The following is a 24,975-nucleotide window of genomic DNA, read 5'->3' on the forward strand; positions in this document are numbered from 1 at the left end:
AATAGAGTTACGTAACCCCCTTGGGAAAGTGAGGGTGGCAAACTTAATAACTTCAGGACACAACTTAATTCAGGACACCAGGGAGGGAGCCATGAAGGTAGCTGCATTTGGGTGGGGTTTATAAATGTATTTCCTGGAATCCTGTCATATCTCAATCTCTCAATCTCATCTGAAAGGGTCTTTAAATTATAATGGGTCTAGTATTAATTATATTCTCATGAAAAAGATCAAATATTCTGAGATGTTCTTGGAAGTGTCATCTGTGAGAACTCATGGTCCATGGGACTCTGGAATGTTCCTGAAACTTTTTTTTTTTTTTTGACAGGCAGAGTTGACAGTGAGAGAGAGAGAGACAGCGAGAAAGGTCTTTCTTTTGTCATTGGTTCACCCTCCAATGGCTGCCGCGGCCAGTGCACTGTGGCTGGAGCATCGCGCTGATCCAAAGCCAGGAGCCAGGCGCTTCTCCTGGTCTCCCATGCGGGTGCAGGACCCAAGCACTTGGGCCATCCTCCACTGCACTCCCGGGCCACAGCAGAGAGCTGGACTGGAAGAGGGGCAACCGGGACAGAATCTGGCGCCCCGACCAGGACTGGAACCCAATGTGCCGGCGCCGCAAGGCGGAGGATTAGCCTATTGAGCCGCAGCACCGGCCGTTCCTGAAACTTTTTAAAAAATTATCTTTTAGGATGTGTAAAACCAAAGGAATGAAGCTTTAACTGTGAAATTTTTACTCATCAGAAAACCTAGTTGGGGAGGCTCCTCTCATTCCTAATGAGAGACTAGATTCCACAATAGCAAAGAGGTGCAGGGCTCCTTTAACTTCAGGAAAGCTCATGAAAAGACCGCTTAGAGCTGCAGAGGCCGTGCTGTGACAAAGGGGAGGTTTGAGTAAGTGAAGATGACAAAGATGGATAGAAGAATGGACGTGGATTAGAGAACTCACTTAGCACAGAGTATATGTGGCACCACTCACCCAGTTTTGATCCAGAACCCCCATGTTTGCCTTGCTGATGTGTTTGGCCTGGGGGCTGGGCCACCCCCTTCTCAGAACAGACTGGCTGGCTTCTGGTCCTAAGTACTCTACCATGTCTGACAGCTTCGGGGCCTGCCAAGGAGCAAGTCCCCAGGAGTATGAATTAATGTCCTGAGCGGGATCATCATCCCCCTACGTAGGTGACACTGCCGTCCTGCAATTTTTGGTTTCAAGATTCTCAACTTAGGGCTTAGACTTCAATGCATTTACTGGTCTTCTATCATTTCACTCATCAGACTCATTCCTGGGGGCTCTAGTCTTGAAAGTGTACCCATTCACCAGCATTTCTCTCGGCTTCACAACTCTCATGTGAGTTAGCATCTGACTCTCTTGTCTGGACTGGTCACACTTTCCATTCTTCCCCCTTTGACGTCCCTTCCAATATATGTCTAGGGGAAGTGTAATAAGTTCATTTTTTTTTTTTTGGACAAGCAGAGTGGACAGTGAGAGAGAGAGACAGAGAGAAAGGTCTTCCTTTGCCATTGGTTCACCCTCCAATGGCCACCGCAGCCAGCACGCTGCGGCCGGCACACAGCGCTGATCCGATGGCAGGAGCCAGGTGCTTCTCCTGGTCTCCCATGGGGTGCAGGGCCCAAGCACTTGGGCCATCCTCCACTGCACTCCCTGGCCACAGCAGAGAGCTGGCCTGGAAGAGGGGCAACCGGGACAGAATCCAGCGCCCCGACCGGGACTAGAACCCAGTGTGCCGGCGCCGCAAGGCGGAGGATTAGCTTAGCGAGCCGCGGCGCCAGCCAGGAATCCCCAATTTGTTACTTGGTCCACCTGAAGCCAGCAAGATTTACAAAATGCTCTCCACTCAATGGCATTGGGAAGCCAGTGACTTGTAGCAAACACTTCTGTGGAGATCATTTTATTTAAGGAATATCGCTTTGCAAATTTTATCTGAAATCGTGCAGTAAAAGAACTATAACAGAAAATAAAACCAAAAGTAACCAGAAAAATAAAAATGCAGTTGAGAAATGTATTTACTTCAGAAACTCAACTGAGTAAGTACACAAATGGAGACAAAGAAGTTTTTGCGAAGCCCATGTCAGCTCTGAGTTTTTTAAAATGGCCTTGTATGTAAGAGACGTGCAAAGGAAAATGTGATGGAAGCTGCTGTGAATGACCAGGAATGATTTGCCCAACAAGCAGACACATCCCAGCCTTAGGGTCTCAACCAAGCAGGGCTGTGGGAACCTAAAACAAAAGGAAACAGGTTCCTCTTTGATAAACTTATCCAGAACGGTGTCAGCTAAACAGCTAGAAGGAAATGATTTCCAGCACTGCACACATTAAATAGTGTCCTTTTGCAAAGTAAACTTTTATTTTGAATCATCTCTCTATGACAGTAGAGGAAGGGCCTAACAGCTTCTGTGCCTTCCCAGGGCCTGAGTGGAGTCCACTGGACTTCATGATGCCTCTGAGTTGTATCAAAGATGGATTAAGAATAGCTCCAGACCAGCCTGCCCTTTGTTCTGCCCAAGCAAGTACTGCCCGTAAACACAAGACTCTATAATCTCTCTATCTAATTTATATATATATATATATATATATATATATACACACACACACACATACACAGGGAGAAAGAGAGAGAGAGAGAGAGAGAGAGAGAGAGAAAGAGAGAGAGAAACATGCTTTCCCATCTGCTGATTCACTCCCTGAATGCTCACAATAGTCATGACTGAACCAGGCCAAAGCCATGAGCAAGAACTCATTCCTGTCTCCCATGTAGGTAGTAGGAACCAAAATACTTGAGCCATTAACTGCTGCCTTCCAGTGTGCACATTATTAGGGAGCTGGAATCAGAAGCAGAGGTGGGGCTCTAACTAAGCATTCTGATACGAGGTATGGGCCTCCCAGATGGCCTCTTAGCCACTATTCCACACACCTGTGTGGAAGCATTCCATTGACTGTTCACAGTAGATGGTGGAAATGAAGAAGTGTTCCCTATCAAAATATTTTCTTGGATTATGAAACAAAAAATGACAATTATATATAAAAATAATAGAGGACTGGATTACTCCTTGCCCTAATTTTCATACTATAAAAAACAAACATTAACCAATTCTGGGGACTTCATGATTGAGGACATAACTGAGTTTTTCATTGGCTTACTCCGCCATATCTCCATCCTAAAATTTTTCAAACAACCCTCTCCTTTTAAGGAAACTACTGTTGGGATACATCCTGAGACTGTCCCATTTTTTTATGGAACATGAAGCATTTTCTCTCTGGAAGAAGAATGGCAGGGCTGAAGCGTCACAGCCTGGTACGGGTAATCCCACGTTCTGCTGCTGCTGGCTCTCTCTCTCAAGAAATCCTTTCATGTGTGGTTTTGGGAAATATGACCATCCCATTCCTCTGGGTAACTGCTCTCTTAACTTCTGCTGAGTTAGACACTGGCTATAATTGTCCCTCACCAGCAAAGTGACCTTGTAAAGCAGAAATTTTATTTTACATTATTGGAATAATTAGAGGAAATGTTTAAAAGGTATTAATAACATTTCAGAAGACTTTACATCATGCATGCTATGAAACAAATGGTCATTGTAAAGGCCAAAAGATTGAGCACCACAATGCATTGACATTCCCATACTGAGCTCAGTCCTCCGAGAAAAAAGAGGACTGGTTTATTCCCAGCCCACAAAAATTATCACACTCCAGGGTCTATAGCAGGGCAAAGAACTTTATTTTCTGTGTTATATTTCAGTGCATATGTCTGTGTTTCTAGAAGAATGTTTTTTTTTTTTTCTTTTTTTTTTTTTTTTTTTTTTTGACAGGCAGAGTGGATTGTGAGAGAGAGAGACAGAGAGAAAGGTCTTCCTTTTGCCTTTGGTTCACCCTCCAATGGCTGCCACGGCTGGTGTGCTGCGGCTGGTGCATCGCGCTGATCCGATGGCAGGAGCCAGGTGCTTCTCCTGGTCTCCCATGGGGTGCAGGGCCCAAGTACTTGGGCCATCCTCCACTGCCTTCCCCGGCCATAGCAGAGAGCTGGCTTGGAAGAGGGGCAACCGGGACAGAATCCGGCGCCCTGACCGGGACTAGAACCCAGTGTGCCGGCGCTGCTAGGTGGAGGATTAGCCTAGTGAGCCACGGCGCTGGCCAGAATGTTAGTTTTAAAGGTCCTAAAAATTTGACACTTCAAGATGGCTGCAACTAGCCTACACAGGAAAAACAATATTTGTATTTTCTGCAGAATCTAAATACTATTACTTTATCAGTTTTCCAGATTTATATTCACAGTATTTGTTAGAGCATTTACAAAGTAGGTGTGTATACAGATGTTGCAATACTGGAGTCATGCCTCTCATATCCTTCTCTTTCCTAGCGGGAAGAGAGGAGGAATGAAAGAAGTGAGGAGTGGGGCTTCTCTTGAGGAACACTGGGTGAAAATCAGCCTTGGAAGTCTATCCATGAAGAGGCTCCCCTCTCCTACTTCAGTGTCGATCCAGATACTGAGCTGGGAGACGGAGATGGTTCAACATCAAAGAACCAAGGCTGGTTTTTCTAAGGCCCCTGCTGTCATTGTTCAGCCACTCAATTTGAATCTTATCCGACATGATTTCTGAAGAAGGAAGGCGAGAGTGCTGGATGGAAGAAAGTGACCAAGCCTTTGAGCTTTTCTCAGCTCCGCTGGATAAGGGAAGCAAGCAGCGGCAGGTTCTGCTCATGCCATTCAGAATTGAGGTGGGACCACCTGGGGTTTCCAGTTTTAGAATATAACTCTTTGGGCAATTAGCAAATCTCTGAGCATTGGTCTCCCATGGCATTTAGGTAAATTAATAATTTTAAGCATTTCTAAAATAAGAAGTGGGTTATAAGATACGCCAATGTACCACGAGCATAATTTGCTCAGTCGCCTTTCCCTCAAAGGAGTCTCATCAAGGCACAGTCTCACAGCACTAAGTGCTTGCAAGCTCACGGCCCTCGAGTATCTATTTTCCACTGATCCCAGGCAATGGAACTTCATTATCCTGCCCCTTAGTGAACCCCAATGCCCAGCACAAGGATTTGTTTTAATGTTCCAGTCTAGAGCTCCTACAGCAATATTTTTTTAGGTAATAGCTTCCACTCATAATGCTAACACCTCTTGAATTTTATAATTTTACAGTTAAAAGTCTCTTTTTTCTTCGACTTTCTGTGCTTCACATCTATCCTGGAGTCCAAACTAATTTTTTTTTAAATAGCACAAATGCAGACAGATGTTTATCCAAGCAGTTGAGATGCTGATGAAGATGCCCACATCACATACTGAAGTTCCTGGGTTTGACACTCAGCTCCAGTTCCTTATTCTGACTTCCTGCTAATGCGCAGCCTGGGTGGTAGCAGGTTTTGATTCAAGAACTTAGGTCTGGGCCGGTGCCATGGCTCGCTTGATTAATCCTTCGCCTGTGGTGCCGGCATCCCATATGTGCTGGGTCTAGCCCTGGTTGCTACTCTTTCAGTACAGTTCTCTGCTGTGACCCAGGAGGGCAGTGGAGGATGGCCCAAGTGCTTGGGCCCCTGCACCTGCATGGCAGACCAGGAAGAAGCACCTGGCTCCTAGTTTTGGATCAGCGCAGCGCCGGCTGTAGCGGCCATTTGGGGAGTGAACCAACGGAAGGAAGACCTTTCTCTGTCTCTCTCTCTCACTGTCTATAACTCTACTTGTCAAATAAACAAAACAAACAAACAAACAAAAAAAGAACTTGGGTCCCTGAAACTTACATAGAAGACCTGGACTGAGTTCCCAGCTCGCCACTTCCATCTGGCACAGTCCCAGCTGTTGAAAGCATTTAGGGAGCAGGTAAGCTTGCGCGCTCTCTCTCTCTCTGTCTCTCTGTCTCTTGCTCTTGCTCTCTCTCGCACTCTCTCACGTGCTCTCTTTCTTTCTCTGACCCTCACAGAAATAAACAAAGATGCTGAGCAATCCTTTAATATTCATTTAAGGGAAGGATGTCTTCTCTTTAGACTACACTTCGTACATCACCTGTCTTTTGTATTCGCCATGACATCACCCCAACTGGCTGCTGTCGCTGTCCCATCTGGGTCACAGGTAATAAGAGAAGGGTCAAGGGCTTAAATGGAGTGGCTCTTGGTGGCTGCATTTTGTAAAGCAGTACTCCGACTTCCCATCTGGACCTGACAGGTGTTGAAAGGCACCACAGCTCTCGAGAAGCCCACCCTGGACCTGTCTGGCTGCAGCCACGATGACTCAGGCACATTTTCCTTGACATGCCTTTCTCTACTTGCCATCAGCTTCCTTTTTCCTGGCCTCCCTCACCACAGAAAGTTCACTGCTGTGATTCCCTTATCGACTCTATTAGAAATAACATTTAATGTTGTAAGTTCACTTACAAGTTAGCAGAAGTTGTAACAGCATAAACTCATTTTTGGGAATATTCTTTTGCAACCAATCTCTGATTTAAAAAAAAAATGACAATAAACCTTAAAGCAAGGTTAAATGGCCTAAACATTATTTAGAAAAATTACAAAAAAAAATGAGAAAATGGATAAGTAAAACTACAAAAAGATCAAATGGCTTAAAGATTTGGGCAATGTTGTAAAACTTCTGTGGTTCACCCAAATTAGCAATACATGAAAAATGCATAGCTGGGGATATACATTTTACCAGATTGTAGTTTCAGTTGGTTTGGGATGCAATCCTTCATCACCACTGATGGATTAAGCAACTCTGAGGCGTCTGCCTTTGGCTCTCCCTATGGTCGCAAAACTCCTATAGACTTAGGCTTGGATCTCTTCTGTAGCTTGCCTCGTGTGGAGACATGCTGTCCTCAGCTGCCACAGGTACAGGTAGCTCTGGGAGACCTAGACCCTCCAAACTACTGCTGTTTACAGTAAATGCTCTCAGCAAATTACTGCATTTCATCTCAGATTTCCCCAGCTCCATAGGCACTATTTTAAACCACCAGTGTCAATATTCCCCCAATTCTCTTGGGTGTCAAATTGTCCCTGAAGTATATTTTTAATTTCTTTTCTGGGTACTGTGGCCACCTTTTAGAGACCAGGCACAGGGAGCATCTTGTCTCAAGATCATTTTCATCATGTCACTTAATACATACAGAATTGTGTGGGATACAGAACTGAAACTTTCTTGGGAGCAGGTTTGCAAAGACTCCCTTATCTGGTTGGTCCTTTTGTGATACAGAGGCAGAAGTAAACCAAGTATGGACAACATTCTTAAAGTATTTGTCATATGAATTGATATTTAATCCCCAGTAAAACATCCATTCTTTACCTCCCAATTTTAGCTATTTGGAAGTTAGCATAGGACGTGAAACGTGTGCTCAGATCTTCCAAGGGTTTATGTTTGATGACAAACCTGTGTAATTTCTCTGGCCAAAGCAGGAGGAATGATGCGAGAACTAAGTGCTGTGGTCCCTAGGGAATTTATATTCTTAAAATTACTCTTGCTCAAGATTTCATTATGGCCTTGTCACTTTGCCTCACACCTAGGACTTCTACTCCCACCTCACCAAGAGAAGCCCTATTAAAGAAAGAGCCACAAAACCCATGGGTGTTCTGAAGCCATCCTTCCCCTCTCCCTCATTACCCACGCATCAGCATCTCTGATTCCTTAGCAGATTTCACAAAGGGCTGCCCACCAGGAGAGGGAAAGGTAATGATGTGTGTTTGTCTCATGGCTGCGCTCACATTTCAAACTTGTCTACAATTCCAATAAATGAAAGGAGTTGTTAAAGCATAACAAAAGCTCAATAAAAAGAAACGTTAAACTGTAAAATGAATAAAAACTGTCATTAGGTGTAACCCAAACAGTCTGTGTGTGGTTTCTCAGAATGACAAGTAAACAATAAACACTAAGTGTTGTCAAGTAGCTCCAACAAAAAGTGTTTCCATGCATGTGCAAATAGGGAGATGTGCTGGAGCAAGCTCCAGTCCTAGCAGCTTTGTGGGCAGTCACAAGCAGTCAGCAAAAAGCTTTCCACCTGCCTGGGTGGCCTTTCATCCCTCCTTCAGTCTGGGTGACAGGAGTCCTCTCTTCCTAATTGAATATCCAGTCACCCTTTACTCTCTTTTTGGTACTTACACAAAGCAACTTGGAATTGTTACAAGAACTAGTTCCCCATTTATTTAAGTGTACAGGATGTTAGGGCCAAAACGGCAGTACCAGCATTCATATTATTAGTTCATATTAAAAATAGAATATCTTTTCTACTCTAAAAACAGGGCCATGCAAAGTAAATCCCTCGATAAGTTGCTCGTTTTCTCATTTCCCTTAATCAGAAGCCCCAAATTCCAATGCTCTCCATGACCATTCATTATACATACATGAATGAAGACATGGAAGACAGATGCAAGGTAGAGTGCCTAGCAATGGGAACTTAGGATAGCAGGAGGTGTGCACCTGCCAAAAGGCCACCTCCATTCTCCAACTTTAAAACCTGGTGCTGGCCGAAAAAAACTATTTCCAGGCAGAAGTGAGCCTCGAAGCTTGAGTTAGCAGATTTGGTGACTGAGTTAAAATAAAATTAATTAGAAGAGCTAACCAAAGTTTTAGTTAAAGGTCCATGTCAGACACATTATGAAGGAGGTAAAGATCTCCTTGCTCTTCTCTGTCTCCACAAATAACACACACACTAATCTCTCACAAAATCCCCACATGTTTCGCTAACCAAGTCACATATTTTAAGTTATGTTCTCCGTTTATTTGTCACCTTTTTGGTAACTTCGATTATATGTTGCTCCTGTGTATTTGTCATTTTGATTCATGCTAGGGCTATGCACTAGCCACTCTGAGTTGCAGAAGAAAAGAAAAATAAATATAATATACATTCACCGCACATTTGGATTACCCTTCAGGTGAGGCTAGTGAGAAATTTTTCCAACTTCATGTTTTAGTGAATATGGTATTCATTCTATGCACTGGGAATCAATTATGAAACAACACCTTCATCCAAAGCTAAGTGTGCTCCATTGATTTCAACTGTTTACAGTGATCGCAGGACATCGTGCCTAGCAAATATACCCTCAGTATCCAGGTCTCCCAGCACATGTTTTGTAATGAAGTAAGAGAGTATAATGAGCTAGTTTGCAATAATGGGCCAGATACTATTAGTGTATATGATATCATTTCATTATTGTGATGATTTGGTTTTTGAAATGATTCTCTAAAGATGACTATTATGCTACACTGACAAGGAGACTGAGATGCAGGGAGGATAAATGATTTGTGGTGAAACCAGAGTCTCTTAAACTCAGTCATGTGGGTTTTTATTTTCCTTAAACTATATTAACTTCTTAAGTTTGAAGGAAAACTACTGTTTGTGATATTTCATCAATGTTTGAGTCCCTATTTTCTGCTCATTTTATTTATAAATAAAAACTTGTGACTGTCACTGCAGCAAGTCAGCCTTGAACAGAAACATGCAATGGTTACTGTATCTTGTGCTCATTTATTAAACCTAAACCTAACAGAACTAGTGAGTCAAGAGACAGCATGCTTGGCTCCTCTAGTCCCCTTTGGCAGATCTTATTTTACTTTTATAACTTAACTGATTTTATTTATTTGAAAGGCAGAAAGAAAAAGACAGACAGCGATCTCCCACTGGCAAGTTACCTGTTCAAATGCCTGCAAGTGCAGGGATTAGGCAAGAGCCAAGAACTCGATCCAGGTCTTCCACATGGTGGCAGCGACTCAAGTACTTGAGCCATCACCTGCTGTCTCCTAGGGTGCACATCAGCAGGAAGCTTGAATTGGAACTGGGGCTGGGACTGGATCTGAAGCACTCTGATGTGGAACGCAGGCATCCCAAGTGGCTGCTAAGCCACTGTGCCAAACACCTACCCTTCCCTTGAGTGACTTTAATCTCAGTTGAGGTAGTACAGGCAGTGACCATGGAGGAGAAGGGAAGCTGGAGGTTGGTATTCTGCTGGGACTGTCACAGGAGGTTTGTGAATGGCTGAGAAAGATTGGGGGCTGAGGCCGGCGCCACGGCTCAGTAGGCTAATCCTCCACCTTGTGGCGCCGGCACACCGGGTTCTAGTCCCAGTCGGGGTGCTAGATTCTGTCCCGGTTGCCCCTCTTCCAGGCCAGCTCTCTGCTGTGGCCAGGGAGTGCAGTGGAGGATGGCCCAAGTGCTTGGGTCCTGCACCCGCATAGGAGACCAGGAGAAGCACCTGGCTCCTGCCATCAGATCAGCGTGGTGTGCTGGCTGCAGCGCGCTGGCTATGGCGGCCATTGGAGGGTGAACCAATGGCAAAGGAAGACCTTTCTCTCTCTCTCTCTCTCTCTCTCACTGTCCACTCTGCCTGTAAAAAAAAAAAAAAAAAAAAAAAAGAATGGGGGCTGACTGTCAGAGAAGCTACCGGCCCCCTCCTTGGAGGTTCTAGTGTGTAATAATGGAAGTAACTACACGTGGTAATGGATATTCTTGCATATTCTTGCACATTCACCATGGGCCCAAGAAAACTGTAACCATGCTCATGGGGAACCCAAATTTTACCTTAAATTTAGTGGAAAATCCTATTGACACATCCTAGGTAGGAAAAAGCCACAGAACTTTCCAATAGATTTGTCTCACTCTGCTTTCCATTCCTGCCTCTTCTACTCCTTCTGTTAAGCTCAAGTGTTCTGTTTTGTGTGTTTTTAAAGATAATTTTCATTTTCATGTATTTCATTAACTCAAATTTTAATCTCACACAGATTAAAATCACTATTAATACTCTTAGAAGAAGTTTTTTGCCAGCACCGCGGCTCAATAGGCTAATCCTCTGCCTGCGGCGCCGGCACACCGGGTTCTAGTCCCAGTTAGGGCGCCAGATTCTGTCCCGGTTGCTCCTCTTCCAGGCCAGCTCTCTGCTGTGGCCTGGGAAGCCAGTGGAGGATGGCCCAAGTGCTTGGGCCCTGCACCCCATGGGAGACCAGGAGAAGCACCTGGCTCCTGGCTTCGGATCAGCGTGGTGCACCAGCCGCAGCGCGCCGGCTGCAGCACACCGGCTGCGCGGCCATTGGAGGGTGAACCAATGGCAAAGGAAGACCTTTCTCTCTGTCTCTCTCACTGTCCACTCTGCCTGTCAAAAAAAAAAAAAAAAAAAAAAAAAAGAAGTTTTTTTCAGAGGCTCTTGAATATAATGTACCAAAAAAGCCACAAATGGATGGTATTTCTGAGTGATTAACCCATGGTCTTTGGAGTGACACCAAATTTGATTCATTGCCTCTTTCTGAAGCCTGCCCTACGTCCTGGCTCTGGCTGTTTAGTAGTCATGTGACCTTAATCTAGTTCCTGAACTTTCTATGCTTCCTCTCACAAGCCAAGACAGTAACAAATAATTTCATGAGCATTTAGAACTTGGAATGTAAAGCTCTTATAACAATGCCTGGCATGCAGTGAATTGCTATAAAACATTTGTTATTATTACTTTTAATATCTGTGTGACTTAATGCAAGTTACTCAAGCTTTCTTGATTCCATCCCATTTTCTCCCTAGAAAAATGGAATAAAATTCTTTTCTTCAGTGCTGTGTTACAAATAGTCTACCCAAAGCAGAGTTTTCAGTAAACATACTCATTTCTACAGTACTCATTTCTACAGGATGCCAGCTCAATTATACAATACTCCAGACCCAAAACCTTGACCTTCTCATATTCAAGAGTTTTCACCTCCAACTCAACTCACCAACAGCCCTCCACACTCGTCCCCTGGACCTTGTCAACACTCAGAAGACAGAGGTATCTAAAGTTTTAGATTCTCACTCTGAACACAGCATTCATTGCTCCACTTGGTAAAACCCTGATCTTGCTTCTAGTTCTCAGCTTTCCTGCCTCATGCAGAGGGCTACACAATAGCAAAGTCTGATGCCACCAGAAAGTCACAATGTCCAATAACTGGGATCTTAACTGTTCTGGCAATCTTTCTATTTCATCTCTCCATTTTTGTAGCCTCTTATGCATCTTTTAGTGATTATTCAATCTATACTTTCCTAAACCTTCCAATGTGCTCATAGAACATAGTGTATCTGCTAAAGACAGTAGGATTTTCAAGCATGAATTCCAAAAGTATTTGAGCACTGGAAAGTGGACAGGCACTCGAGAAACTTCCAAGGGAAGGTAACATATTCGTCCTCCCCTTCACTCACCAGTGCTGCCCCTCGAGGCCAGGAGTCTGGAAACCGGCCTCCTGCTAGTTCTCAGATGTGAACTCTATGCCTGCTTCTAATGGAAGAGGTGCTATCCATCATCTAAGAGCAAACAAAGCTATCTTCTTTAGCCGGACTCTTATATACTTTTCTTTATTTTTTCTGGATGACATTTGCTACATTTTCTCTCCTTTCCTTACTACTGGCTCTCTTCCAATACAACTAAAATACACTTAGATATCTCTGATAGTAACAGAAAAAACCCTTCTTTTGTCAGTGAAGAAGGGTTATACAGTCTGCCCCTCTTCCATTGCCAAGTCCTGCTAATTCTACTTCATTAGTAGTTCTATATTTCAATCCAATTTATCTTCCTTATAAGAATATCTTACCATTACTTCTACTTGAATTACTGACTATAATCTCACCCCCTAACTGGTCTTATTGCTTCCAGGTTTGCCTAATTCATTCTTGACCTTTTAATGAAAATAATACTTCCAATAAAATATTATTGTAACACCCTTTTCTTTAAAACCTACTCATAACTTCCCATTGCCCACAAAGACTGAATGCCTTAATGTGCCAAGCAGATCTGTCCTATATCAGTTACTTATGTTACAAGTCATATCTCATCATCACACTCTTACACATTTGGCCTCAATGTGACTCAGTCGTTGACGGATTCCTGAACACACCATGTTCTATCTGCCTCAGAACCTCTGCACTTACTCTTCATCCTGCCTAAATGTCCCTTTCCTCTCCCAGGCTGGTCCTGACTGGTTTTTATGTTGCAGCTTAAACTTCACCACTTCTAAGAAGGCTTCTCTGACTTTCTGACTGAGCAAGATATTCCCATGTTCTCCCACAACACCCTATTACTATCTTTATCTTCTTCAAAGGGGTATTATACCCTATCATAATTTCCTGTCAATTATTTTTCTGAGTCCCTAGTAGACAAAGAACCTCTTAAGAACACAGAGAGTAACTGGTACATTGTTATACTCTCAGTGCCCTGACACATGTTAAACATACAGCAAGCACTCAAAATATTAGTTGAATTGAACTGAACTTCTTGTCTGAAAATCTGAACCGGATATGATATGAATTATAAGCTTCTTAGCCTCTGTGTTGAAATCCTTTCCCTATTTCTTGCCTAGGAAGATAGCCCCTGGGACTTACCCATGCCTTAATTTCCAGTTTATTTTTCTGAATCTTAAACATTTTCCAACAACACCATTCTGGAAGTGCTCTGCAATTCTACCTGAGAGTAGACTTTATTTTGAAGAAAGAGTTGAGAATTCTGTAGCGAATATTGTAGAAAAAATGGCAGCCTTGGTGAAGAGCAATTAAAGGATGTTTGTATCTCTTTTCTTTTTCGGATTTATCTTTTAATTTAATTACTTAATTTAATTAATTATGTATAAATATATATTTTATATATAATTGATTATATATAATTATATATATTTTATATATAGAGAGAGAGATTGAGAGAGAGAGAGAGCGAGCGAGCAAGCCAAGAGCTTAGAACTCCAACCAGATCTTCCACATGATAGGGGCCCTAACCTCTTGGGCCACCTTCTGCTTCTTTCCTAGGTGCATTAACAGGGAGCTAGATCAAAGGAAGAGAAGCTGGGACTCAAAATGGGGCTTATATAGGATGTTTGTGCCACAGGCAATGGCTTAACCCACTGTGCCACAGGCTGGTCCAGGAGGTTTATAACTCTGATACAAGCCAAGTAGTTGAGCAATCAGAGATTGGATAGATAAATCCAGGGAGATAGCCAAGAAGTGTCATCTGAGGATCACAGTCAAGTCATAAAGGAAATTAATTGTAAACATATGTACAAGGGGCCATGTTTTAGGCTTCTTTAGGCCACATAAGGCACACTAAAGATTTAACAATAGTAATAGGTAGAAAGTAAACGGGTGGGAAAAGCTATACAATCAAATAATAAACTCAAATGAATTTGAAGTTATACTATCATAGAAGATTAATTTAAAAAATTAATTTAAATAGATATTTCATAAGAACCAAATAATCAACCATCAGGAAGATATGGCAGTTATAAACATTCACACACCTAATAACAGAACCCCAAAATACAGTAAGTGAATAAATGAAAAATAAAGGAATAGACAAATGAAAAATAAATGAAAAAAATCAGCATTCCACTTTCAATAACAGCTAGAAGAACTGAAGAAAAGATCAACAATAGAACAAAAGGTTTGAACGACACTATATAGACCTAACAAGCACTTACAGAACAACCCACCCAACACAGCAGAATACACATTCTTCTCAAGTGCACACTGAACACTCTCCAGGATAAACCATAGACTAGGCCGCAAAGAAAGTTCAATAAGTTTAAGGGATTGAAATCATGCAAAGTGATTGGAGTAGAATTGGAATGGAAATGAATAAATAACATAAAGATTTTGGAAAATTTGGAAATATGTGAAAATTGGATACATTCCTAAATGAAAAATAAACCAGAGAAGAAATCAGTTGGCAATTTAAAAATTAGTTCCAATTATTGAAAAGGCAAACAACATACAAATGCTACAAAATATAACTAAAGCCATGCTCACAGGGATATTAAGAGCTGCAAATACCTTTATTAAAAAAGAAGAAACATGGGTGAGTGTTTAATCTAGTAATTAAACACCTAGTAACTAATTCCATATTGCAGTACCTTGATTCAATGTTGGCTATGTTCCCAATTCGAGCTTCTTGCTAATACAGATGCTGGCGGGCAGTGGTAATGGCTCAAATAATTGGATTCTTGCTCTCATGTGTGATACATGGATTGAGTTTCAGGCTCTTGCTTTGACATGGTCCAGCAATGGCCACTGTAGGCATTTGGGATGTGAACCCATGAATGAGAGTTCTGTCTGACTCTGCCTATTGAATAAATAATTCATGAAAGTAAATAAAATAAAAATAAATATTTCAAATATATAACAACTTTTCATCTTACGAAACTAGTGATAAAATAACGTATTTAACTTAAAGAAAACAAAAAGAGGGAAATCATAAACACTAGAACTAAATGAGATAGAAAACCAAAAATAAATGAAAAAAATAAAAGAAAATGAGCAAACCTAAAAGCCAGTTCTTTTTTTTTCTTTCTGCCTCCATAGATATGCGCATTGCAGATCTGTTACATAAATTAAATCATATAATATATGGTCTTCTTTCACTTAGTAGAATATTTTCAATATTTAATCACATTTTGCAGTATCAACTACATTCTAAAAGCCAGTTCTTTGAAAAGATAACAAAATTGATGAATCTTTAAGTAAACTGATCAATGGCTGTTGCAGCCATCTGGGGAGTGAACCAGAGGATAGAAGACTTCTCTCTCTCTGATTCTCCTTCTCTCTCTCTGTAATTCTGGCTTTTGAGTAAATAAATAAATCTTTAACAAAAAAGTATACTGATCAGGAAAAAAAGAAAAATTACTAAAATTAGCAATGAAAAGGTGAATATTACTTCAGGACTTACAAAAACAAAAGGACTATAGGGAAGTACTATGAACAATCTTATGACAAAAAAATGGAAAATTAAATCAAAGTGAAAAAATTCCTGAAAGACACAAATTACTGAAACAACCTCAAGAAGAAGTATAGTCTAAATAGGCCTGTGACAAGTAGAGATTGAAATGGCCTGGCCATTCAAAATCTTCTCACAGAGAAAAGACAAGGACCAGATGTCTTCACTAGTGAATTTTACCAAGAATTCAAAGAAAATTTAATGTAAATTCTTCACAAACTCTTCCAAAAAACAGAATAAGTAGGAGTACTTCCCTACTTATTTTATGAAGCTAGTATAATCCTGGTAACAAAACCAAAAAAGATAGTACAAGAAAAGATAACTACAGATCAATATCGCTTAAGATCAATATCTCTCACAAATATAGATACAAAATTCCTTAACAAATTCTAGTAAATTGAACCTGTAGATATGTAAAACTTATATATGCTATGGCCATGTAGGATTTATCCCAGGAATGCAGTATTGGTTTAATACTCAAAAGTCAATTGAGGAAGTATGCCATGTGATCATTTTAAAAGTTGTAGAAAATGCATTTAATAAAATACAAACCCATTCATAACTTTTTTTTAAAGCTAACCTCTGGAGGAGACACCATCTTGTTAAGAGTAAAAGCAGTCCATGGCGATCCGTGTCACTGCTGACACTGCCTGAGGGAGAACCCTGAGGACCACACTGACTCTGAGCTCAGCCTGGAGCACTGTGGGTGAGGGGGAAGGGAGGTGACAGGGTGCCCACCTAACCCCCATGAAGGCACAGCTTATTGTCTGCCCCCTCCCCCAATAGAGCCTGGCGATTATCAGGGAGGAGCACCATCTTACCAAGGCGAGTGCAGGCTGCTGCAGCTCACGTGTGTGGAATTAGGGGATTTTATCTGAGGGATAAATCCAGGGTCGTCATTGACCTTGAGTCTGGTTTGGAGGGTTGGCAGGGTGTGGGCCACCCACTTAAGCCTGTGAGGCACTCCCCTTCCCTCTATCACTGTCCCAGTACTCAAATGCCAAGGCAGGACACCGACAAGCAACTGGCTCTGGGAAAGCTTTGGCTCTCTCCATAGACAGAGGGGATTATGGGGCTGGGAGTGGATCCCCTGCTCTCCGTGACTGTGGGAGCCTTGTGTGCTATGACTGTGAGAATTCTGTGACTGTACAACAGGGCATGGGGTGCAGCTGGGTCATTGGCCAATCACTGTGACTGGCTTCAGAAGCTCAGAGTTCCCTGAGTGCCTGCAGTGGGTCCCTGCAGAGAGTTCTGTGCTCAGAAAAGATGATGAAATGCCTGAAAAAGAATTCAAAAGAATGATCAAAGGATACCCAGAAGCAATGAGAAGCAAATTCATGAGTTCAAGAAATCCAAACAACACATGGAGGAAAAGTTTTCGCATGGGTTTGAGATTTTGAAGGGAAATCAAACTGAAGTATTAAAAATGAAGACGCCAATAGGTTAAATAAAAAGCACAGTGGAGAGCAGTAAAAGCAGACTTGGTGAGGCAGAGCAAAGAATACCTGAGCTAGAAGACAAATCTTTGTAAATATTTCAGACAAAAAAAGAAGAAAAAATTAGAAAAAATGAAAATAGTGTTTGAGATTTATGGGATACTAACAAACGACCTAACATACAGCTCTTAGGAGTTCCTGAAGGTGTGAGAAAAGAGAACAGGTTAGAAAGCGTATTCAGTGAAATAATAGCAGAAAACTTCCCTAATTTGGAAAAAGAAAGGGACATCAAAGTACAAGAGGCACACAGAACTCCTATTAGACATGACAAGAAAAGATCTTCGCCATGACACATTATAGTCAAACCCTCAACAGTGAAACATAAAGAAAAGATTCTAAAATGTGCACAAGAGAAATGCCGTATTATCTTCAGAGGATCTTCAATTAGTCTGACAGCTGATTTTTCATCAGAAACCCACAGGCTAGGAAAGAATGGAGAGAAATAGTCGAATTCATAAAAGAAAAAAAGCTGTCAACTGAGAATTCTATACCCTGCAAAGCTTTCAGTTACAAATGAAAGTGAAACAAAGACCTTCTATAACAAACAGAAATTGAAAGAATTTGTCACCATATGTCCAAACTTGCAAATGATACTTAAAGATGGACTATACACAGAAAGAGAAAGATAGTCATCATTATGAAGAATGTGAAGGCAGAAAATATCCTTGTAAAATTACAAAGGAAATCCAAAGCAAACAAAAGAAACATTTATGGGAAAATATCAGGACCAAGGCAATACTTATCAACCTTGAATGTATATGGCCTAAATTCTCCAATTAAAAGATAGAGAATAGCTGAATGGATGAAAAACAACACCCATCTATTTGCTGCCTACAAGAAACACATCTCACCAACAAAAGTACACACGGACTGAAAGTGAAAGGATGAAAAAAAATTCCATGCTAACGTAAAAGAAAAAAAAGAGCAGAAGTAGTCATCCTAATATCAGACAAAATAGACTTTAACACAACAACTGTCAAAAGAAACAAAGAAGGGCACAATGGGAAGATGGGACTACAGTAAATATACATGTTCCCAATACCAAGGTGCCTGCTATTTAAAATGAAAGTTAATGGATCTACAGGGAGACACAGACTCTAATACAACAATAATGAGGGATTTCAATACCACATTTTCATCAATGGACAAGTTAACTAGACAGAAAATCAACAAAGAAACAACAGCATTAATATACAGTATGCACCAAACAGACCTAATTGATATCTACAGAGCATTTCATCCCATAATTGCTGAATACACATTCTTTTTGAGTACATAAAATTTCCTCTAGGATAGGCCATATCTTAGGCCAGAAAGTAAGTCTCAACAAATACAAAAAAAAATTGAAACATACCATATATCTTTTCTGACCGCAATGAAATGAAGCTAGAAATAAAAAACTTAAGAAACTCTAGAAAATATGCAAACATGTGGATGTTGAGCAACATGCTCCTGAATGAAGAGTGGATTTCCAAATTGGAAAGAAGGAAGTCAATTCATCCGTATTTGCTGATGACATGACCTACATATAGGGAAACCAAAATATTCCTCAGAGAGGGGCTGGCGCTGTGGTGCAGTGGGCTAAGCCTCCACCTGTGGCACTGGCATCCCATAGAGGCGCTGATTTGAGTCCTGACTGCTCCTCTCTGCTCTGGCCTGGGAAAGCAGTAGAAAATGACCCAAGTGCTTGGGTCCCTGTACCCACATGAGAGATCTGGAAGAAGCTCCTGGCTCCTGGCTTTGGCCAGCGCCATGGCTCAGTAGGCTAATCCTCCGCCTTGTGGCGCCGGCACACCGGGTTCTAGTCCCGGTCAGGGCACCGGATTCTGTCCTGGTTGCCCCTCTTCCAGGCCAGCTCTCTGCTGTGGCCTGGGAGTGCAGTGGAGGATGGCCCAAGTGCTTGGGCCCTGCACCCCATGGGAAACCAGGATAAGCACCTGGCTCCTGGCTTTGGATCAGTGCAGCGCGCCGGCCACAGTGGCCATTGGAGGGTGAACCAACGGCAAAGGAAGACCTTTCTCTCTGTCTCTCTCTCTCACTGTCCACTCTGCCTGTCAAAAATAAACAAAACAGAAACAAAAAACAAAACAAAACAAAAAATATTCCTCAGAGAGACTATTGGAACTCAAAAAAGAGTTTGGTAAAATTGCCGGATACAAAATCAACATATAAAAAGCAATTGCCTTTGTATACAGACAATGCCATGGCTGAGGAAAAACTTGTAAGATCAGGACCATTCAAAAAACTACAAAAAATTTAAATACCTTGGAATCAATGTAAGCAAGATTTAAAAGTTCTATATAATGAAAATTGCAAAAACATTGAAGAAACAAATAGAAGAAGGTACAAAAATGGGAAAATCTTCCATGTTCTTCGATTAGAAGAATTAATATCAAAATGTTCATACTACCTAAAGCAATTTACAGATGCAATATGATTACAATCAAAATACTAATGACATTCTTTTCAGATCTAGAAACAACAATACTGAAATTCATATGAAAACACAATATACCCCACTCTCCAAAAGTTAAAACAATCTCAAGCAACAAAAACCAAGCTTGAGGCATCACAATATCAGATCAAGATATACTACAGGGCAGTTACAATCAAAAGAGCCTGGTACTGGCACAAAAATAGACATGTAGATGGATGGAACAAAATATAAACCCCAGAAATTAATCCACATATCTAAAACCAATTAATTTTTGACAAATGAGCCAAAATCAATCCTTGGAAAAAGGACAATTTCTTCAACAAATGGTGCAGGGAAAATTAGATCTACACATGCAGAAATATGAAATAAGCCTCCTACCTTATATTTTATACAAAAATCCACCCAAAAGGGGTTAAAGATCTAAATTTATGACCTGATACTATCAAATAACCAGATAAAAACACTGGGGAAACTCTGCAAGACAATGGCATAGGCAAAGAGTTCTTAGAAAAGACCCCAGATGCACAGGCAATGAAAGCAAACATAGACAAATAGGATTACATTAAGCTATACATTGGCATTGCAAAGGAAACACTTAACAAAGTAAGGGGACAACCAATGAAATGGGAGAAAATATCTGCAAACTATGTAACTGATAAAGAATTAATATCCAGAATCTATAAAGAACCCAAGAAATTCAACAACAAAACAAACAATCCAGTTAAGAAATGGACAAAAGACATGAACAGACATTTTTCAAAGGATGAAAACATGCCCAGAATTACCACCCATCAGGGAAAATCAAATAAAAACCACAATGAGGTCTTACCTCACCCCAGTTAGAATGACTGTCATCCAAAAATCAAAAACAATAAATGTTGGTGAAGATGTGAGTTAAAAAAAGCACCCTAATCCACTGTCGGTGGGAATGCAATCTAGTTCAACCATTATGGAAGACAATTTCAGAAATTGAAAATACATCTACTATATGGCCTAGCCATACCACTCCTTAGAATTTACCCACATAAAATGAAATCAGCATGTGAGTTATTTGTACCCCCATGTTTATAGTAGCTCAAGTCACAATAGCTAAGATGCAGAATCAAAGTAGATGTCCATCAAATGATTACTGGATGAAGAAATTGTGGTACATATACACAAATGAATACTACTCATCCATAAAAAAGAATGAAATCCTGTCAATTGCAACAAAATGGAAGTAAATGAAAATCATTATGCTTAGTGAAATAAGCCAGTCCCAAAAAGATAAATATCGTATGTTTTCTCTGAATTGTGGTGACTAATCTATAGAGCACCAAAAAAGCAATGTATATGAGCAAAACTGATGTTTTGAGATTTATTACTGTTTACAGCCGTTGTCTATACTCTCAAGGAACCATGGTTTTTCTACATCCTACCTGTTGAATTCTCTATTGATTGGAGGGTCAAAATGTGATTATAAACTAAACCGAAAGTATATCGTTGTAAAAATTAAAAGAAAAAATAAGAAAGGAAGGAGGAGGGCGTGGGAGCATCGGTTGGAGGTGAGTTATGGTGGGTAGTATCATTATACTCAGAAATCTGTATACATGAAATGCATGAAATTTGTTCACCTTATATAAATAAAAAAATTTAAATTATTCAACCATCAAAAGATTTAAAAGAAAAATATGAAATGAAGGAGGATGGAGGGTAGGAGCAAGGGAGGGAAAGAGGGTAGGGTAGGAAGGGTCATTATGCTCTTAAAATTATATATATGAAATACATGAAATTTTTCCCTTTATATGAATAAAATTTATTTTAAATACCACAAAAAACTAACTTCCTCAACAACTAACATCACTCTTAATGGTAAAAGACAAAGCTTCTCCTTCAGACTGAGACCACTACAAACATGCCATTCTCCCCTTGACACCTCTGCTTAACATTGTAGTGCAAGTTCTAGCCATGGCAATTTGCAAATTAGAAAGCAAAAGTACAATAATCTCTATTTGTTGATGATATCATTTTCTATATAGAAAATCTGAAAAAGCACACACACACACACGTGCATACATGCATACACACTATTAGAACTAAAAAAATTCAACATGATGGTGGGATACAATATCAATATGCAAAAATCAGCTAAATTGATAGAATAAAAAAAGGAGAGAATGATCCAACATGGGAAGTGAGATACACAGCAGACCCATAGAATGGCAAATGTCCTAACAGCACTCTGGCCTCATAATCAGCCCTTAAGGCATGCGGATCTGGCTGAAATGCCCATGAGAGTATTTCAGGCATGGAAAGCCAAGTCACTTTGGGGAAAAAAAAAAAAAAACCTAAATGAAAGATCTCCACGAGTGAGATCCCAGTGGAAAGAATGGGTCATCAAAGAAGGAGGTACCTTTCTCTGAAGGGAGGAGAGAACTTCCACTTTGACCATGGCCTTGTCTAAAAATGATCAGAGTCAGTGAACCCAGGGGGCTTCCATAGTCTTGGCTGCTCATGACAAGAGCCTAGGGTGATTACTGATGCCATAAACAAGAGTGTCAATTTGTTAAGTCAACAACAGGAGTCACTGTGCACTTACTCCTCATGTAGGATCTTTGTCCTTAGTGTGCTGTACATTGACATTTAATGCTATAACTAGTACTCAAGCAGTATTTTTCACTTTATGTTTCTGTGTGGGAGAAAACTGTTGAAATCTTTACTTAATGTATGCTAAACTGATCTTCTGTATATAAAGAGAATCGAAAATGAATCTTGATATGAATGGAAGGGGAGAGGGAGTGGGAAAGGGAAGGGTTGCGGGTGGGAGGGACGTTATGGGGGGGAAGCCATTGTAATCAATATTCTGTACTTTGGAAATGTATATTCATTAAATAAAAGTTAAAAAAAGAAAAAAAATCAGCTAAATTTCTATAAACACTAACAGTGAGAAAGACATCCTATGGGTCAAAACCTTTATATTTTTAAGATATCTGTACTGTCCAAATTTACCAACAGATTCTGTACAATCCTTAATGAAATCTTAGAAATTAATCTTAAAGTGCATGTATAATTCAATGGCATCGAATAGCTAAAAAAATTAAATCTTGAAAAAGAATATAGTTGGAAGACTCACATTTGCCTGACTTCAAAACTTACTACAAAGCCACAGTAGTCAAGACACTGTGGCAATGACATAAGGATAAGCATATAAATCAATGAAACAGAATTAAGGGTCCAGAAACAGACATATTTATAGTCAATTGATTTTTTGCAAGAATGTCATAAAATTCAATAAGGAAAAATTGCCATTTCAATAAATGGTGGTGAGTCAATTGTATATCTGCTAGCAAAAGAATGAAGGTCTACCCCCACCTTTTACCATACACAAATAATACCCCAAATGGATCTGCATCCTAAATGTAATAGCTAATCTAAAAAACTCCTAGAAGAAAATATAGGAGTAAATTTTCATGTTCATTACTTATATAATGATCCCCTAGATTTGACATTCAAAAGAGTGAGCAACAACAACAAGTGGATAAGTGGCATTATGTCAGTATCAAAAATTTGTAGTGCAAAAGATACCACCAAGAACATGAAAAGAAGAGCAGGCATTTGGTGCAGTGATTAAGATACTACATGGGATGTCCACATTCCATATCAGAGTTCCTGGATTCAAGTCCCAGCTCTGCTTCCAATTCTAGATTCCTACTAATGTACACCCTGGGATGCAGCATGTCATGGCTTAAGTACTTGGATCCCTTCTATCCAATTGGGAAACCTGGATTGAGTTACCAGCTCCCAGATTGCACCTAGCCCAACCTGGCTGTTGCAGATGTTTGGGAAAGCAACTAATACAAGCTCTCTCTCTCTCTCTCTCTCTCTCTCTCTCTTTCACTCTCTCTCCTTCCTTCCCTTCCTCTCTCTTTCCCTCTCTTTCTCCCTCCCTCTCTTTGCCTTCAATTAATAAAAACAATATTAAAAAATTTTAAAAAGAAAGTGAAAACAATTCCATTGAATGGGTGAAAATATTTGCATACACTACATCTGATAATGGATTTGTACAGAGAACATATCCATAAAAATCATTCTTTTAATCTGATAATGAAAGAATAAATCAATTTAAAAACAGGCAAAATATTTGAATAGATGTCTCTCCAAAGAAGGAAGGCAAATGCCATTAAGCACATGAAAATGTTGAACATCATTAATTAGTAGAAATATACCAATCATGAACATATTGAAATAGAGTTTCACTTCCATTAGGATGGTTATGATTAAAAAGAGATAAAAGAACAAATTTTAATGAGGATGAAGAAAAATTGGAAGGCTTGTACCTTATGGTGAGAATGCAAACTGGTGCAGTCACTCTGCAAAACAGACATCAGTTCTTCAAAACACTAAACATGGAGTTATCATATGACCTGCAATCTCACTCTAATTTTTGTACAAAAATTTATACACAACTGTTCATATTATAGCAGACTGATTGTCATAACTAAAAAGTAGAAATAACCCAAATTTCCATCGAGGGTTCGATGAACAAACAAAATGTGGTATATCCATAAAATGGAATAGTATTCCGTAATAAAAGGAATGGAGTATGGATACATGCTGTAACAAGGTTGGTCCTTGAAAACATGCTAAGACAAAGAAAGCCAATACAGAAGACCACAGATTGTAGAATTCCAGTCACATGAAATGTCCAAAATAGGCACATTTTTAGTGACAGAAAGTAGATTAGTGATTGTTTATGGCTCTGGCTTAGGGGATGGGGATTGACTGTAAGGTGTTTCTTTCAGGAAGCTTAAAATGCTTTATATTAGATTGTTTTGATGGTTGTACAACCCTGAAAATGCATTAAAAACATTGAAATGTATACTTCAAATAGATGAATCATATGTGAATTATATTTCAATAAAGCTGCTTTCAAAAAAGAAAACTATATAATAGCCAGCTTAATAAATAGATGGGCATTGCAATTTCATTATTTAATAATTGAGCCTTTCAAAAAAAAAAAAAACAAAGACACATCTAGGCTCCTCATCAGATCAACATTTCTTAGTTAATTCTTTGAGAGGAGTCCATATTTTTGGAGTACTCTTCACTCACCATTTGCAGACCAAGGACCATGCAAATACCTCATAGTTTCTATAGTTATATCAAATTACCACAAATTTGGTGGCTTACAGAAACGTGTTTCTCATGTAACTGTCTTCAGGCAGGAGTCTGACATAAGCCTCACTAGGCTAGAATCTAGGTTATTGGAGAAGCTGCATTCCCTCTAAGAGTTTTAGGGTATTGTCTGCATTTTACAGTTGCTAAAGGCTGCCCACATTCCTTGGTTCCTGGCCCCTCTCCTCCATTTTCAAAAT

Source organism: Oryctolagus cuniculus, chromosome 14 (assembly GCF_964237555.1).
Source record: "Oryctolagus cuniculus chromosome 14, mOryCun1.1, whole genome shotgun sequence".
NCBI lineage: Eukaryota > Metazoa > Chordata > Mammalia > Lagomorpha > Leporidae > Oryctolagus > Oryctolagus cuniculus.